Source organism: Moschus berezovskii, chromosome 25 (assembly GCF_049115385.1).
Source record: "Moschus berezovskii isolate FMDL1 chromosome 25, NW_MosBer_1.0, whole genome shotgun sequence".
NCBI lineage: Eukaryota > Metazoa > Chordata > Mammalia > Artiodactyla > Moschidae > Moschus > Moschus berezovskii.
Genome location: NC_142484.1, coordinates 39783017 through 39801616, shown reverse-complemented (window position 1 = coordinate 39801616; position 18600 = coordinate 39783017). Strand labels below are relative to the sequence as shown.

The 18600-nt window shown below is 46.2% G+C and overlaps 1 long non-coding RNA gene across 2 annotated transcripts in view; it reads right to left on the bottom strand.

The window, feature by feature from the left end:
- LOC148773895 (uncharacterized) overlaps positions 1–12890 on the bottom strand; it is a 40998-nt gene extending 28108 nt beyond the window's left edge. For both annotated transcript variants that reach the window (XR_016036369.1, XR_016036368.1), the window contains exons 1-2: positions 12798–12890; positions 3961–4123 (exon numbers count right to left, since the gene is read on the bottom strand). This is a non-coding gene — a long non-coding RNA (uncharacterized LOC148773895). The remainder of the gene's footprint in view (positions 1–3960; positions 4124–12797) is intronic.
- Positions 12891–18600: the final 5710 nt, after the last annotated feature.

The following is an 18600-nucleotide window of genomic DNA, read 5'->3' as shown; positions in this document are numbered from 1 at the left end:
TCCCCAACGGGGATGGGGTGTGCTGACTCTAATCAGGACTTGGTTGTGCTTTTGGTGAACTCTGCATACCCTGACAGCCTCTTTTTTTTTAATTTATTATTTTTATTTCTGGCTGTGCTGGATCTTCATCGCTGCCTGCAAGCTTTCTCCAGGCTTCTCACCGTGGAGGCCTCTCTTGTTGTGGAGCACAGGCTGGGGAGCACGCGGGCTTCAATACTTGCGGTGCAGGGGCTCAGTAGTTGTGGCTCGCAGGCTCAGTTGCCTCTCAGCAGGTGGGCTCTTCCCAGACCAGGAATCAGACCAGGGTCCCCTACACTGCAAGGTGGACTCGTAACCCCTGGGCCACCGGGGAGGCAGCCTCTTTATTATGACTTTTATCTTCACACTCCATCACACTCCTGAACTTATGGGTTGATTCCTGACAACTAACCTTCAAGCCTAACTCTCCTCTCCAAACCTCATGTTTCCCACGCTGGAACAGAAACACCACCCTGAACTCCAGAGAGCTTGGCTAGGATCCCGACACTCTGCTTCTCCATCCCAGCCAGTCCTTCCTGAGCGCTGGGTGCACTCTCCATGCCCCCCACCAGCCCCCCACATCCTGCGGCAGAATGCGCATTGCCAGCTCCAGGGTTGCTGCACCCCAGCGTCCTCCAGCTGCCCCACAGGTCTGTGTGGCTGAGGTCCCGCCATGTCTCACACTTCAGCTCACCCGAGCTCAGGCATCGCCAACCCTCGCCTGGGGCCCCTTCTCTCATTTGTGACGTGGAGGGGGTGGGTTATGCTAGGTGACTTCTGAGGTAGATCCCTTCCAACACTAACATCCTGTGTTTCTAAGTAGGCCAACTGTAAAAGAAGTCTGCACTGGCACAGAACAGTTGAGGCTGGGAGCGAGTGAGTCAGACTCAGCAGAAATGTCAAGCTGGCCGTGAAGCCAGGAGATTAGAGTGCCACGCACCCCCGGGCAGACGGGGGCTCCAGCCACAGATTAGCCTGCCCAGACAGATGGGGGGACCAGATGCCTGAGGCCACACCCGGCTTCTGAGTCACATTCGTGTTCATGGAATCACCAGCATCATTTTGTCCACCTCCCCCCACCAAGGACCTGAAGCTCTTTAGTGTGGTGTCATTCTACCGTTCCTCACAGTTTGTTGTTGCTGCTCAGCTGCCAAGTCATGTTAAGCTCTTTGCAACCCCATAGATGGTAGCCCATCAGGCTCCTCTGTCCATGGAATTCTCCAGGCAAGAATACTGGAGTGGGTTGCCATTTCCTCCTCCAGGGGATCTTCCTGACCCAGGGATAGAACTTTTGTCTCCTGCATTGACAGGTGGGTTCTTTACCACTGAGCCACCAGGGGAGCCCTTTTCATAGTTCAATTCAGTTCAGTCGCTCAGTCGCGTCCAACTCTTTGCAACCCGTGGACTGCAGCACACCAGGCCTCCCTGTCCATCACCAACTCCCAGAGTTTACTCAAGCTCATGTCCATTGAGTCAGAGATGCCTTCCGACCATCTCATCCTCTGTCATCCCCTTCTGCTCCCGCCTTCAATCTTTCCCAGCATCAGGGTCTTTTCCAATGAGACAGTTCTTCCCATCGGGTGGCCAAAGGATTGGAGCTTCAGCTTTAGCATCAGTCCTTCCAATGAATATTCAGGACTTATTTCCTTTAGGATGGACTGGTTGGATCTCCTTGCAATCCAAGGGACTCTCAAGAGTTTTCGCCACATCACAGTTCAAGAGCAACAATTCTTTGGTGCTCAGTTTTCGTTATAGTCCAACTCTCACATCCGTACATGACCACTGGAAAAACCATAATCTTTGACTAGATGGACCTTTGTTGGCAAAGTAATGTCTCTGCTTTTTAATATGCTGTCTAGGTTGGTCATAGCTTTTCTTCCGAGGAGCAAGCATCTTTTAATCTCGTGGCTGCAGTCACCATCTGCAGTGATTTTTGGAGCCCCCAAAATAGTCTGTCATTGTTTCCATTGTTTCCCAATCTATTTGCCATGAAGTGATGGGACTGGACGCCATGGTCTTAGTTTTCTGAATGTTGAGTTTTAGCCAACTTTTTCACTCTCTTCTTTCACTTTCCTCAAGAGGTCTTTAGTTCTTCCTCACTTTCTGCCATAAGGTGGTGTCATCTACATATCTGAGGTTATTGATATTTCTCCTGGCAATCTTGATTCCAGCTTGTGCTTCATCCAGCCTGGCATTTCGAATGATGTACTCTACATATAAGTTAAATAAGCAGGGTGACAATATACAGCCTTGACATACCCCTTTCTTAATTTGGAACCAGTCTGTTGTTCCATGTCCAGTTCTAACTGCTGCTTCCTGACCTGCATACAGGTTTCTCAGGAGACAGGTCAGGTGGTCTGGTATTCTCATTTTTTGAAGAATTTTCCACAGTTTGTTATGATCCACACAGTCAAAGGCTTTGGTGTAGTCAGTAAAGCAAAAGTAGATGTTTTTCTGGAACTCTCTTGCTTTTCCGATGATCCAGAGGATGTTGGCAATTTGATCTCTGGTTCTTCTGCCTTTTCGAAATCCAGCTTGAACATCTGAAAGTTCATATCTCACATACTGTTGAAGCCTGTCTTGGAGAATTTTCATAGTTAATGCTGGGAATTTCAGGTTCAATATTTTCCCATCAGTATTTTGCCCATTTCCTTGGAACAGCCATCCAGTGAGTGTTCCCTGAGCCTTCGGTCTTACTCTCAAGACTTCCTAAGTTCCTCCCCAATAGTTCTCAGAATGTGTGAAAGAACGCAAGCCTCTCAAGGCCTAGGTTTGCATCCCGCAGCTACTCACTAGTCATGGGATTCTGGAAAACTTACTGAATCTGAGTTTTGAAAGTAGGATAATAATACCTGCCTTGCAAAATTGAAATTCAGATTGAAAGCTCTTGATACACAGAAGGTTCTCAACAGAGGACTTCTCCCTCACACCATATCTGGAAGTCTCTTTCCCCTTGGGGATTGCCTGGATTTTTTTTCTCTGTCTTTCCTGCTGGAGCTTACATGGTCCCTGCTGGTCCACACATTTCTGCTCCAATCTAGACCTACAACATTCTGAGTCAGCGCCAGCACTTCCTGGAGTAGGGGCTTTTTTCCCCCACCCCTGGTTGGGGCTGAGCAATCACAGGCCAAGAAAAATCTTGGTCAGAAGATGAGATCACAGCTGAAGGTTCTAAGCGCTCCATTGGCTCAGCTTCAGGTTCTATTACATTGAAGATGTAAATGCTAGTGTTGAGATTCAGGGCAGTTCCAGTCAGGAGAGTCCAAGAGACAGTGCTGAAGTGGTGAGAGGGTAAAGAAAGGCTGTCTCCAAGGATTTACTTTTCCTGCTGGTCTAGTGGTTAAGAATCTGCCTTACAATGCAGGGGACATGGGTTCCAAACTAGGTCAAGGAACTAAGATCCCACAAGCCACAGGGAAACTAAGCCTGGATGCCTCAACAGAAGATTTCACATCATGCAACTGAGACCCAGGCAGCCAAATAAATAAATAGACTTAAGTTTCTCATAAAAAAAAAAAAAGAAACAAAACAAAACCGAACATGTCTCCAAGTTGCTAAGCATAGGACTCAGCTACAGAACACACACCTTGGGCTGATTAAGGGCTAGTATTCTTGGTTGTTCTTTCAAGGAAAATCTAATATCAAGGACCGGAATAGGTAGACATGGGCTGTTCTGACCTTAAAGATCACTTCAATCCACCTTTTATACATATAGCAAAATTGGAGTCCAGAGGAGGGAAAAGACTTGCCCAAATTCACATAGAGAGAAAGGGTCAGAACTGGTCCTAAACTCAGATCTCTAGATTCTATGTTCCTAACTGTAAAAGAAAAAAAAATAGTGATTATTAGAATTCAACACATTGTGGATACTCAGATCTGACTGTTGAATAACAAGTGTAGGAAATGTTTGCTAACACGATACCCAAGCAGGAGAGCACTTACAAATATCTTCTGAGTCCCAGAGGGTCAGGAAGGGCCAAATCATGAAGGGCATCGAATGCCATGCTTGAGAGTATGAATCCTCCTTTGCAGGAAACACGAAGCCATCAAAGATTTCAATGTAGAGGATTGGCATGATCATTTCAATGATTTGAGAGAGCTCATTCTGGTTGCAGAGGGGAGAATGAATTGGAAGTGTTAGGTTCGCTGCATGAGGATATAAGGGCCTTTTCTAATAGTCCTGGCAAGAGATGGGGCTTCCCAGGGGGCACTAATTGTAAAGAACCTGCCTACCAATACAGAAGACCTGGGTTCGATCCCTGGGTGGGAAAGATCCCCTGGAGGAGGGCATGGCAGTCCACGCCAGTATTCTTGCCTAGGAAATCCCCACGGACAGAGGCGCCTGGTGGGCTACAGGCCATGGGGTCGCAAAGAATCCGACATGACTGAAGCGACTTAATATGTACGGCAAGAGCTGGTTGCCGGTGAAGGGCGGTGGCCAGGGACAGAGAAGAAGCAGAGGCACCAAAGGCCATGGCTGCAGCGCAGTCAGTGGGGCCTGTGGTCAGTGAAGCTCGGGTGGGGCCGGGAGGAGGGGCCGAAGGCTGGGCTCCTCAAGCCTCTAGTCTCCTGCCCAGGGTCCCTGGCTTCACTCGTGGCAGGGCGGCTCTTTGTGGCCTTGGCACTGGGTAGGCCACAGGCTAACAGGCACAGTGGCCACTGGCATTCTGACTGTGTAATAACCGGGGTGTCGGTCTCCCCAGCAAAGGGCCGCAAAGATGGTCAGTTGTGACACAGAAAGTCCTATTAGCAGGGTTTTCTAGGGGACTTCCCTGGCCATGTATTGATTAAGACTTATACTTCCACTGCAGGGGGCACAGGTTCAATCCCTGGTCAGGGAACTAAGAGCTCACAAGTCGTGCAGTGAGGCCAAAAATAAAAAAATAAAGAAGTGTTTCAGTGAACGGCAAAAATTCTTGAAGATTAAGCCTTCTAGTTTCTATACTTTGTCTGAATAATTAACATTTCCTGGTCGGAAGGTTAAGTTCCGTCCACTGCTGCATACAGAGTTCAAGTATTATAATAGTTGTTGTTGTTTAGTCCCTAAGAGGTATCCAACTGTTTGTGACCCCGTGGACTGTAGACCACCAGGCTCCTCTGTCCATGGGATTCTCCAGGCAAGAATACTGGGGTCGGTTGCCATTTCCTTCTCCCAGGGATCTTCCTGACTCAGAGATCGAACCTGCATCTCCTGCATTGGCAGGCGGAGTCTTTACCTCTGAACCACTTGGGAAGCCCCTATTTAGAGTAGTTCATAACACAGAATTTGCAGTCAGGCGACCCTGGGGTCTGAGTACTGACTGTTACTCACTAGCTGTGTAATCTTGAGCCCACTACTAAATCCCTTGACGTTAACCCAACTATAACATGGAACAGCAGTACTACTTTTTTAACGATTGTTGTCCTGATGATATAAGATGAAGTGTTTTAAGTGCTCAGAGCAAGTGCGCAAGGAGGGTCAGATGGGTTTGTAAAAATATTGCATTATTTGGCTGTCTCAGGTCTTGGCTGTGGCAATTAGGGTCTTCGCTGTGGCATGGGGGATGCTGGGCTGCATGGGCCCTTGTTGCAGCACATGGGCTTCTGTAGTTGTGTTGTGTCGGTTCTTCTCAAGTTGTGGGGCACAGGCTCTAGAGCATGGGTTCAGTTGCCCCACGGCATGTGCGATCTTAGTTCTCCAACCAGGGGGAGATTTGTTCAAGATGGCACAGGAGTAGTAGATGTTCCGCTTCTCCCGAGAGACCACCAAGGTCACAGCTAGCCGTTGAACAACCAATGCCAAGGGGACACTGGAACCCACCCAAAAGATACCCCACGTCCAAGGACAGGGGAGAAGCTACAATGAGATAGTAGGAGAGGCACCATCACAATACAAAGAAATCCTACACCCGCCAGGTGGGCGACCCGCAAGCTGGAGAGCAATAATACCAGAAGTTCTCACACTGTTGTGGGGGTTCTGGGCCCCACCTCAGGCTGCCCAGCCTGGGGATCTGGGAAGGGGAATCCCCAGGGAATCTGACTTTGAATGCCAGCAGGATTTTAGTTCCCCGATCAGGGATCAAACCTGCACCTCCTCCAGTGGTTAAGAAGGCAGATTCTTAACCACTGGGCCACCAGCAAAGTCCTAGTCAGCTATTGTTAACTTTAATATCTCTACTGAATTATTTTGTAACTTGGTGTACTAAAAGAAAAAGATCACTTTCGAAAGCATAAAACATTCTGTGTTCAACATTTTTAAAGTCTCTTATTTGAATGTTTTGTTTTAACCAAATTTCAAAAACTCATGAATGAATGATGGAACAGGAGAACTTTGGACACAGGTCTACGTGCAGATGTTATAAATGTGCAATAAAAGCATTTGTTCTACATTCCAAAACTGTTGTGTTCGAGAAGTGATTTTGCTGTTGATTCGGTGAATTGACTTAAACCCATTTAACCTTTTCAGATCTGTTTGCTTCCTCTGCAAAATAAGTGGGCATGATTTCTAAAGACCTTATGACTCTAAAATAAATACATGAATTTATTTTACACTCAAATTACATATTACTTGTGTGGCTATGACACTAAGTCAAGCCCCAGTTATTTCTAAAGAAGCTCTAGAATCTTTCATGATTACTAAGGATCATTGCCAAAAATCTGTTTACCATCCAAGATGTGATGTGTGGGCTTCCCTGGTGGCTCAACAGTAAAGAATCCACCTACCGATGTAGGAGACGCAGGTTCTATTCCTAGGTTGGGAAGATCCCCTGGGGAAGGAAATGGCAACCCGCTCCAGTATTCTTGCTTGGAGAATCCCATGGACAGAGGAGCCTGTCAGGTTACAGTCCATGCAGCTGAAAGAGTTGGACATGACTTAGCAACTAAGCCAACACTATGTGATGTATGCCTTTATTTATCTAATGATCTGATAGTGTAAAACTGATTTAGAACATCTGGAAGGATGTTCATAGCTGAGAAACAGAAAACTGGAACCAGAGGTTGAGTCCCCTTGTACTTGCTAGTCCTTAGAGGAAAGCTTTCTTTTTTTTTTAACTTTCTCATCTGTTCATGTGTAATGTCAAAGTTTTTCTCTGAGAGTGGCTTTTGGTGATAAATTAGTTTGGCAAAGCATTGGGAGTAGGTTAGAAAAATCAATTTTATAAGCAAACTTTTCCAGTCCAGCTCTGGCTCAACCCCTAGCACTTTCCCCGCTGTTTTTAAAAAATTAATTAATTACTTAATTTGGCTGCACCAGGTCTTCATTGCAGCTGCAGGATCTTTAGTTGTAGCATGCAAACTCTTAGTTGCGACATGTGGGATTCAGTTCCCTCACCAGGGACTGAAACTGTGTGTTAGTCGCTCAGTCATGTCTGACTCTTTGTGACCCATGGAGTGGGTTGTCAATCCCGTCTCCAGGGGATCTTCCTGACCCAGGAATCGAACCCAGGTCTCTTGCCTTGCAGGCAGATTCTTTACAGTCTGAGCCACCACAGCCCCTTGTATTGGGAGTGCAGAGTTTTAACTACTGAATCACCAGGGAAGTACCCCCCACTACTTTGTTTTGGCACATTCTAATACCCAGACTCAGCTTTACTATTTCCTTAAATCCTGCTCAGTGTTTTATTAAGGTTGTTCTCAATCTGGAAACACTTCTCTCCTTTTCCCTGAATTATTCCCCCACTTGGACTGTCAACATGTATATGTCCAAACTCTCCCCATCCTTTGAGGCTTAGCACAAAGGTCACTTCTCCCACAAAGTGTGGGTAATCGTTCTCCTTGGGTGCATGGAATATGCCCCTCAGCTGAGCTCCCAAAAGCTTCTGGAATGTACCTTTCAGGTGGTCCCAGGCAGGCAAGAATAGTCCAGTTAGAATCTGCAGTTACACCACTTGAGTTCAAATCGCTATTGACCCCTCAGCTGTGATTTTAGGCAAGTTACAAACCTTTCCACACCTCAGTTTTCTCATCTGTAAAATGGAGCTAATGGTAGTACTGACCTCATCAGGTTTTTGTTAGTTTTACCTGAGTCTTTAAATGTAAAACATTTATAATAGCATCTTGCCCATAGAAAGTGTTTAATAAATGCTAGCTATCATTACTTCTCTCCTCCTATCTTTTTTTTAAAAATTAATTTATTTTTGGCTGTGCTGGGTATTCATTGCTGTGCATGGGCTTTCTCTAGATGTGGTGAGTGGGGGCTATTCTTCATTGCAGTGCACAGGCTTCTCATTGTGGCAACTTCTCTTGCTGCTAAGCACAGGCTGTAGGCATGTGGACTTTAGCGGTTGCAGCTCTCAGGCTCTAGAGCTCAAGCTGCCTAGATGTGGCCCACGGGCTTCAGTTGCTCTGCAGCATGTGAAATCTTCCCAGACCAGGGGTCTAACCTGTATCCTCTGCACTGGCAGGCGGGTTCCTAGCCCCTGTACCACCAGGGAAGTCCTCTCCTATCTTATTTTACAGATAGAATAGTCCTGACTCATGCTTCCTCCTAGACACTAGGCTCACTGAGGACACGATGATTTGTGCCTGTTCATTTTAGGAGGAGCTCCTTTTGGGCCTAGAACTTAGCACACAGAACTAGTTATCTGACAGGTGTTAGAAAACTTCGGCTCAAGTCCTTCCTCCCTTTTCATCCCTAATATTTACAAGATGACTTGAACCATGAAATAAGCGATTCCATGAATTAAGGAAGCTTATTGTAATTAAACGTCAAATTGGACCTTAGACTAAACAGTCTTGTGTCAGCAGCATGCTAGTGTATGCGGTAAGGACAAGGCTTTTTAAGGAACATTGCATGTGGCGTACAGCTATTTGACCCAGGGTTCCCAGCTCCCAGCCCTGCCACGCTCCACTGTTCCCAGCGTCAGATTCTATTACCTTTTCTTCCCATGGCTGTGGGTCATCCTGACCCTGGCTGGCCATGCACAGCAGTGACCAAGGCCACCGTTGTTCACCCTGCAGGGTACAGTCGCACCTCTATCAATGGACAAATTAACAAACAAATATGTACTAAAGGGAAATGATGCTTTGTCCCTGCAGGACAAAGTTCAGTCATACTCAAGACTTCAGGTCAAATTGAGATCTATTTCTGAGATATTTTCCACAGATATTTCTCCCATCTTTACAGAGACATGTTTTGGTCTGTGTTCATGGATTCTTGCCAACCAGCAGTTTACCCAATGCTGTGATTCATTTCTTTGCTTTCTATACACTGTTTGACTTCTCTCATATTTGGCTTTGGCTGGGGACTTTCAGCATATGCTTTACAAGGCTAGTCAGTCGGACCTTTTAATATTTTTGGATCTTAATACAAAAAAAAAAAATTCAGACCAGAGGCCAAGATTTTTCTAATAATAAACCAGGGACTACTCATTTTCTTTTTAAGTGAGTATTAACTTCAATTTAGTTCTCTTCTGTGAAACTTCACAGCATTAATGTTCAAACATAATTCAGGTCAAGTATAATATCAGCTCCTGGGGTGTCATTAATAGTTCCTCGTTCATGAATAAGAGCCCTACAAAGTAGCACAGGCCCACAGAAATGGGCCTGAGGAAATTAGGCCAAGCAAGGCTCAAAGAAATGAAGGGATAAGAGGCTGCATTTTCCCTGTTCTCAGGAGCAGTGCTTCTTTTCTCATAGCTAACCTTAGACACAGGCAATGTAGGCACTGGCCTGTAGCACAGAGGGGCGCTGAAGGTCTCAAGAGGTGGTCCTCCAACCCACCTCTAACGCTTGACATTCCTACCTCTGTTCCTTGGCAGAAGTTTGATTCAGACGCTTCCATCCATCCCTTTACTCATTCATTCATTCATCAGATGTTAATTAGTGCCACTGTGTGCAGGAACCCTGGAGAGAAAAGTGAGCAGGACTCAAAGCTTTTCGTTTTGTGGGAAGATCAAAATAAGGAGATGGTTAAAACTCTGAGCCTTTGTCAGATGGTGAAAACTTCACCTTCGGGATTGCCAGAGGGAGATGACCCCAGAGAATGGGAAGTCACAGAAAACCGCAAGTGGAAGAAAGATGAAGTCATGGACTTCACAGAGGACAAGTCGGGGAGGCAAGAAAACGCTGAGCACGGACCTCTCTGACAGGGTCAGTGCTTTAAGCTGGCTAGTGGATACCAACAAAGTGGAGTGGACAGCAGACCCCTAGGTTCCCAATGCAAAGTCATCTGAAAACCGGGCAGAACTTGACCCACAAGCTAAGACTTGATGGGCTTCCCAGGTGGCGCTAGTGGTAAAGAGCCCGCCTGCCAATACAGGTAGATGTAAGAGATATGGATTCCACCCCTGGGTCAGGAAGATCCCCTGGAGGAGGGCATGGCAATCCACTCCAGTATTCTTGCCTGGAGAATCCCATGGACAGAGGAGCCTGGCGGGCTACAGTCCATAGTGTAACACAGAGTGGCACACGACTGAAGTGACTTGACACGTGTAACACACTAAGACGTGATGGGAAAGTGAGAGAGAATGCACAGCCGCTGGGAACCTGGGCCACGGACCAGGAGGGCCTGCAGGGAACCCTTAGTCGTTGGAGGAACAACTCAACGCACTGAGGCCAGAGGCGGAGATGCCCTGAGACAGGTGCTGAAAGAGGTCAGACAAGGCCAAGCAGAATCTGCCTATTTGGTAATTTGGGTGAAAGTAGGCACCGGCTTAGTTTTGCACAGTGAGGTGCCAGAGGGAAGTCATAAGTTAAATGAGAATTAATGTGATTTCCCTGGTGGTCCAGTGCTAAGACTCTGAGCTTCCAAGGTAGGAGGCCTGGGTTTGATCCCTGGTCAGGGAACTAGATCCCACTCACCACAACTGAAGATACTACATGTTGCAGTGAAGATCAAAGATCTCACATGCCACAACTAAGAGCTGGCGTAGCCAAACAAATAAATATTTTAAAAAAGAATGAGTGTGGTTTATGTAGTCAGGAAAGGGCAGCCCATTAGAGCATTCTTGCCTGGGATATCCTGTGAATAGAGGAGCCTGGCGGGCTACAGTCCATGGGGTCAAAAAGAGCTGGACACAATTTAGTGACTAAACGACAACAATGTAGTTAAAATGGGCAAACCATGTGTTTGGTTTCAGGACTAGGAAGACTGCTGAATTCTCGAATTCTTATCACTGCACCATGACCCCAAACAACACGTGTTCTTCTATCTACTGAAGCACCTCTGTGGCCTCTTCTTTGCCATTTAAGACTTGACACCAGGGTCTCCCCCCCTGGTGGCTTAGTCTGTTAAGAGTGCCTGCTTCAAGCTCCCAGAGCAATTAGCACTTTCCTCCCATTGGAATGGTGCTTATCACGATGGATTGTCCTGTCTGTCTGCTTTTGTCTCCCCCTCCACTAAACTGCGAGCTCTCTTAGGGCAAAGGTTGCCTTCCATCTCCACAGCCCCAGATTAGAACATGTACATGCGTGCATGCTACATCACTTCAGTCATATCCAACTCTGCAATCCCATGGACTGTAACCCACCAGGTTCCTCTTTCCATGGGATTCTCCAGGCAAGGATACTGGAGTGGGTTGCCATGCCATCCTCCAGGGGAATCTTCCTGATGCAGGGATCAAATCTGCATCCGCATATAAATGGATTAAGTGGTTGAATGATTGGCCCAAATCATCAAGGATTTGTATTCTTCTTGGGAATACATATCTCAGGGTGGAGATGCCCAGAAAATTGCTGAACTTATTTTAATAAGGTGGCAGACTGCAAGAAGATCAGACCAGTCAATCCTAAAGGAAATCAGTCCTGAATATTCATTGGAAGGACTGATGCTGAAGCTGAAGCTCCAATACTGTGGCCACCTGATGGGAAGAACTGACTCATTGGAAAAGACCCTGATCCTGGGAAGGATTGAAGGCAGGAGGAGAAGGGGATGAGATAGTAGGATGGCATCACTGACTCGATGCACGAGTTTGAGCAAGCTGCAGGAGTTGGTGATGGACAGGGAAGTGTTGCAGTCCTGGGTCTCAAAGAGTTGGACATGACTGAGCGACTGAACTGAAACCAAAGACAAAAAGCAGGTGCTTCAGTCCAATTCAAACCTAGTTGCAATTTTTTGTGCTTTATTTTCCTGTTCGTATGAGCACTGTAATTTGAAGTCAAGGTCTGCTTAGTAGGCAGGTTTCAAAGATGTACTGGGAGGAGCAATCTCATCAAAAAAGCTTGAACCAGGAGCCAGGAGGTCTAGCCTCTCTTCCTGACCCCCCACCAACTTTCTAATCATGTCACACAGATGGGCTTCTTATCTGCACGTGCTTCCAGCCTCCAGTTTTCCCCCTTAGCTCTCCCTCCTCCACCCTTTCCTGAAAACAAATTAATCATATTGTAAAAACCATGTTGACTTCCAGAGCAAAGTCTCAACTCCTTAGCCTCCAAAGCAAAGTCCAGAGCAAAGCTTCGACTCCTTAGTACGTGAGCAAGGTCTTTTTAATATCTCTCAAGACTGATTGTCCTTTATCCATATCCTTAGACCCAGTTAACTTCGTGGTCCCCACTTCCCTTGGTTACTGGTTTAGTCACTAAGTTGTGTCCAACTCTTGAGACCCCATGGACTATAGCCCGCCAGGATCCTCTGTCTATGGGATTTCCAAGGCAAGAATACTGGAGTGTGTTGCCATTTCTTTCTCCAGAGGATCTTCCAAACCCAGGGTTCAAACCTGAGTCTCCTGCATTGCAGGCAGATTCTTTACTGACTGAGCCACCAGGGAAGCCCCATTGCCCAAACCAAGCTGTTTTGTGCCCCCGTGTCTTTTCTATCCGCTGTCTCTGATATCAGCAGTAACCTTCCCCTCTCACTTCACCTGGTGAGTTCCTGTTTGTTCATCTTCTTAGACTCAGCAAGGCCTCTTTTAACTCCAGACAACATAAACACCTTCTCCCATGGCATTTTCACTTGTTTATCTCAGACTCTGTATAACCCTGATAGAAGTGATTTGCTTACTCATCCATCTCCGTTGCAAAACTGAGTTCCTCTAGGTCAAGGGTCATAACTTTTATATCTTCTCTTTTGTTGCTAGTGCTGAAGAGGTTCTCCAATATATGCTGTTAGAAAACAAAAATATGCACTATATTGCATTTTACTTGTCCTGTCTTCCTAACTGTGACTGCTAGTTCCCTCTGCTCCATCTCCCCAAGAAATCTAATCTTTAAATAGTCTGCTGAGCACTGGTTAGACAGCAGGTGCTGTATTTTCCTTTTACATGGGACAATTTAATTTAATCCTTATCTCCACCCTACAAAGGAGACATTACTATTACTTTACATATAAAGAAACTGAGGCCCAAAAAGTTTAGGGATCTTTCCTGAGTCCTGGTCACAGAGCTGGGATCGAAACTGAAGTCCCTCAAATTTCAAAGCCCGTGTGACGTGAAGTGTTAGTCGCACCATCATGTCTGATTCTTTGAGACCCCATGGTCTCCTCTGTCCATGGGATTCTCCAGTCAAGAATACTGGCGTGGGTTGCCATTTTCTCCAGGGGATCTTTCCGACCTGTTGCAGGAAGGGGGACCCCTTTCAGGGCCCAAGAGTGGGCTCTTGTCTAACACTCAGAAATGAATTGTCCGAGGAGATACACGTGCTGACAAAGCAAGAGACTTTACTGGGAAGGGGCGCCCGGGCGGACAGCAGGAGGGTGAGGGAGCCCAGGAGGACTGCTCTGCCATGCGACTCATACTCTTGGGTTTTATGGTGATGGGATTAGTTTCCAGCTTGTCTTTGGCCAATCATTCTGACTCAGGGTCCTTCCTGGTGGCACACACATTGTTCAGCCAAGATGAATGCCAGCAAGGAGGATTCTGGGAGGTGGCCGGACACGTGACGCCTCCTTTTGGCCTTTCTTGAACTCTTCCCATTGGTGGTGGCTTATTAGTTCCATGTTCCTTTCCAGCACCTCCTGTCAAAAAATGACTCACACAAACAGATACGATGGTGTCTGGACAGGGTGGGCAGTTTCAGTCAGGGTGTTTGCTCTAACAGACCCAGGGATTGAACCCAGGTCTCCCCCACTGCAGGCAGATTCTTTACCATCTGAGCCACCAGGGAAGCCCCTTCCAAAGCCCATGGCCTTTCCACAATATCACCTACTTCCTCTTAGGCCTGCACCCGGGTGTTCACTTGGTCGTTTCATTGCTCTGAGCTGCATTGATGAGGACTGCAAGAGTCAGGTTCACTCCGGTTCATTCCAGCTTGCAGCTGGAGTCTGGCCATCCCCACAACTCACCCATCAAAGCCTAGACAGCTACATCTCAGTGCCAGCACATGTGGGGACAAAGCCCAGATCCCCTCCCAGCAGGAAGTGGTGTCTTCTCGCACAGGGAACTGGCCCTCCCTTTCCAGGGATCAGATGGAGCCTTCAGCCCAGAGGCCCTCTTACAGTTCATGGATTAGCGCTTGATGTCCAGCCCAGAAACTCTCTGTTCCCCGGTTCCCTGGAGAATGGGAAATTTTTGGCTTCTGCAATGTTTTTCTGGTCCCTAAGCCCTGGAAGTGAAAGGTCTCTTGGATGGAAGCAAACAAGCCAAGTTTACCCAGACCAGTGAGGCGTCAGCGCCCCGAGCCATATTCCGTTAGGGGCGCCCACAACAGCTGCGGCTTCTTCTTCTCAGCATGATACCTGCCTCGGAGGATGGACGATTTCTGGCCCCACTGCAGAGCAGACACAAAACAGAAATCTGCCAGGAGCTGCCTCCACGCTGGTGACCCTGCACAGAATCCTCAGAAGTACCTTCGGCTCCCTCCACTTTCCACTGCCACTTCTGAGCCTTCAGCTTAGGGGGCGAAGAGAGGAAGGTGTGTTCTGTAATCTTTAAAATGTCTCTAAGGATACAGGAGTGAGCCAGGGGGAGCAGAGTATTTACATGCTTGTGAATACCTATCACACACCAACCATTTTACACACATCATCTCATTTCATCATCACCCTCATTCTTTTCCCATTTTAAATATGTGCAAACTGAAACTGTCTCTAAGCACAATAGCCTGTTTCCTTTTGTTGGCAAAAGGGATACTGTGAGGCCTTTGACCTTGGGCCTGAGAATTCGTGATGGAGCTCAGTGTGGAGGTGAGGTGGGACATGGCTGTACATGTAGGATCCAGTGAGTCCAGTGAGTCATTGTCTGACACTATAAAATCTCACCCCACGTGACCCTGCCTGGAATCAGGGATTCTATCTGGACTCCAAACCCATTTGTTCAGTGCTGGGGAAAGGAGGAAGTTTGAGTTTTACAACAAGAAGCTTGAACTAGGAATCTGAATACATTTTCTTGAGTCCCAGCTTTTATGACTTAACATATGTAAGCTCTTGCCTTAGTTTTCTCATCTGTAAAGTGGGCAGGAAAAGAATTGATTTCCTAGTTTAGGATTTTTCTGAGGACTAAATGAAATGTTGAATGTGTGGTGTAGGGAAGGCCCACAGAGAGCTGGTCTGTTCATAAACAAGCCACGTTCTTGTCCACTGTCCCTTCTGTGAGGCTCACAGCACTCCATTCTCCAGATTAATTTTTCTCCCACCCAACCCACCCATCAAGCTAAATGAGGAGCCAGTTGGTGTAGGGGAGGAAACAGACTAAGAGTTGGATGAACTTGGATCTGAATCCTGATTTTATTAATTAATTGCTTGAGTAATCAAGCAAAGCACTAAGCCATAATTTCCCTACCTGTGGAATGGGGATGGTATTTAAAAAAAAACAAAACACAAAGCAACCGATGTTTATTAAACACCCAATAGGCACCAGGCACTCTTCATGTGTCGTCTTGTGTGTATCTGCTGTGCATTTATTTTTGGCTGCGCTGGGTCTTCACTGTGGACTCAGGTTCTGCACTGAGCTGCATGGGCTTCTCTCTTGTGGCCCACGGGCTCTAGAGTGCTCAGGCTCAGAAGTGGCAGTGCCCAGGATTAATTTCCAGTGCTTAGCTTTCCAACCAGGGATTAAACCCACATCCCCTGCATTGAAAGGCAGATTGTTAACCACTGACCTACCAGGGAGTTCCCTGAATGGGGATGATATTAATACTTACCTTCTAGAGTTGTCAAGAAGACTATATGAGAGAATGAATGCACCTGTGTTTGTCAATTCCTTTTTTTAAATTGGTGTATAGTTGATGACCTTGAGATCCCTTGATGCCTTGAGAACCCCACGAACAGTATCAAAAGGCAAAATGATAGGATACTGAATGAGGAATTCCCCAGGTCGGTAGGTGCCCAGTATGCTACTGGAGCTCAGTGGAGAAATAACTCCAGAAAGAATGAAGGGATGGAGCCAAAGTGAAACAAATACCCAGTTGTGGATGTGACTGGTGATAGAAGCAAGGTCCAGTGCTGTAAAGAGCAACATTGCATAGGAACCTGGAATGTTAGGTCCATGAATCAAGGCAAATTGGATATGGTCAAACGGGAGATGACAAGAGTGAACGTCGACATTCTAGGAATCAGTGAACTAAAATGGACTGGAATGGGTGAATTTAACTCAGATGACCATTATATCTACTACTGTGGGCAGGAATCCCTTAGAAGAAATGGAGTAGCCATCATGATCAACAAAAGAGTCCAAAATACAGTACTTGGATGCAATCTTAAAAATGACAATATGATTTCTGTTCGTTTCCAAGGCAAACCATTCATTATTACAGTAATTCAAGTCTATGCCCCAACCAGTAATGCTGAAGAAGCTGAAGTTGAATGGTTCTATGAAGACCTACAAGACCTTTTAGAACTAACACCCAAAAAAGATGTCCTTTTCATTATAGGGGACTGGAATGCAAAAGTAGGAAGTCAAGAAACACCTGGAGTAACAGGCAAATTTGGCCTTGGAGCACGGAATGAAGCAGGGCAAAAGCTAATAGAGTTTTGCCAAGAGAACGCACTGGTCATAGCAAACACCCTCTTCCAACAACACAAGAGAAGACTCTACACATGGACATCACCAGATGGTCAACACCGAAATCAGATTGATTATATTCTTTGCAGCCAAAGATGGAGAAGCTCTATACAGTTAGCAAAAACAAGACCAGGAGCTGACTGTGGCTCAGATCATGAGCTCCTTATTGCCAAATTCATACTTAAATTGAAGAAAGTAGGGAAAACCATTAGACCACTCAGATATGACCTAAATCAAATCCCTTATGATTATACAGTGGAAGTAAGAAATAGATTTAAGGGTCTAGATCTGATAGATAGAGTGCCTGACGAACTCTGGACGGAGGTTCATGACATTGTACAGGAGACAGGGACCAAGACCATCCCCATGGAAAAGAAATGAAGAAAAGCAAAATGGCTGTCTGAGGAGGCCTTACAAATAGCTGTGAAAGAAAAGAAGTGAAAAGCAAAGGAGAAAAGGAAAGATATAAGCATCTGAATGCAGAGTTCCAAAGAATAGCAAGGAGAGATAAGAAAGCCTTCCTCAGCGATCAATGCAAAGAAATAGAGGAAAACAACAGAACGGGAAAGACTAGAGCTCTCTTCAAGAAAATCAGAGATACCAAGGGAACATTTCACACAAGGACGGGCTCAATAAAGGACAGAAATGGTATGGACCTAACAGAAGCAGAAGATATTAAGAAGAGGTGGCAAGAATACACAGAAGAACTGCACAAAAAAGAGCTTCATGATGAAGATAATCACGATGGCGTGATCACTCACCTGGAGCCAGACCTCTTGGAATGTGAAGTCAAGTGGGCCTTAGAGAGCATCACTACGAACAAAGCTAGTGGAGGTGATGGAATTCCAACTGAGCTATTTCAAATCCTGCAAGATGATGCTGTGAAAGTGTTGCACTCAATATGCCAGCAGATTTGGAAAACTCAGCAGTGGCCACAGGACTGGAAAAGGTCAGTCTTCATTCCAATCCCAAAGAAAGGCAATGCCAAAGAATGCTCAAACTACTGCACAATTGCACTCATCTCACACGCTAGTAAAGTCATGCTCAAAATTCTCCAAGCCAGGCTTCAGCAGTATGTGAACCGTGAACTTCCAGATGTTCAAGCAGGTTTTAGAAAAGGCAGAGGCACCAGAGATCAAATTGCCAACATCCGCTGGATCATGGAGAAAGCAAGAGAGTTCCAGAAAAACATCTATTTCTGCTTCATTGACTATGCCAAAGCCTTTGACTGTGTGGATCACAATAAACTGTGGAACATTCTGAAAGAGATGGGAATACCAGACCACCTGACCTGCCTCCTGAGAAACCTGTATGCGGGTCAGGAAGCAACAGTCAGAACTGGACATGGAACAACAGACTGGTTCCAAATAGGAAAAGGAGTAGGTCAAGGTTGTACATTGTCACCCTGCTTATTTAACTTATATGCAGAGTACATCATGAGGAACGCTGGGCTGGAAGAAGCACAAGCTGGAATCAAGATTGCCGGGAGAAATATCAATAACCTCAGATATGCAGATGACACTACCCTTATGGCAGAAAGTGAAGGGGAACTCAAAAGCCTCTTGATGAAAGTGAAAGAGGAGAGTGAAAAGGTAGGCTTGAAGCTCAACATTCAGAAAACAAAGATCATGGCATCTGGTCCCATCACTTCATGGGAAATAGATGGAGAAACAGTGGAAACAGTGTCAGATTTTATTTTTTTGGGCTCCAAAATCATTGCAGATGCTGA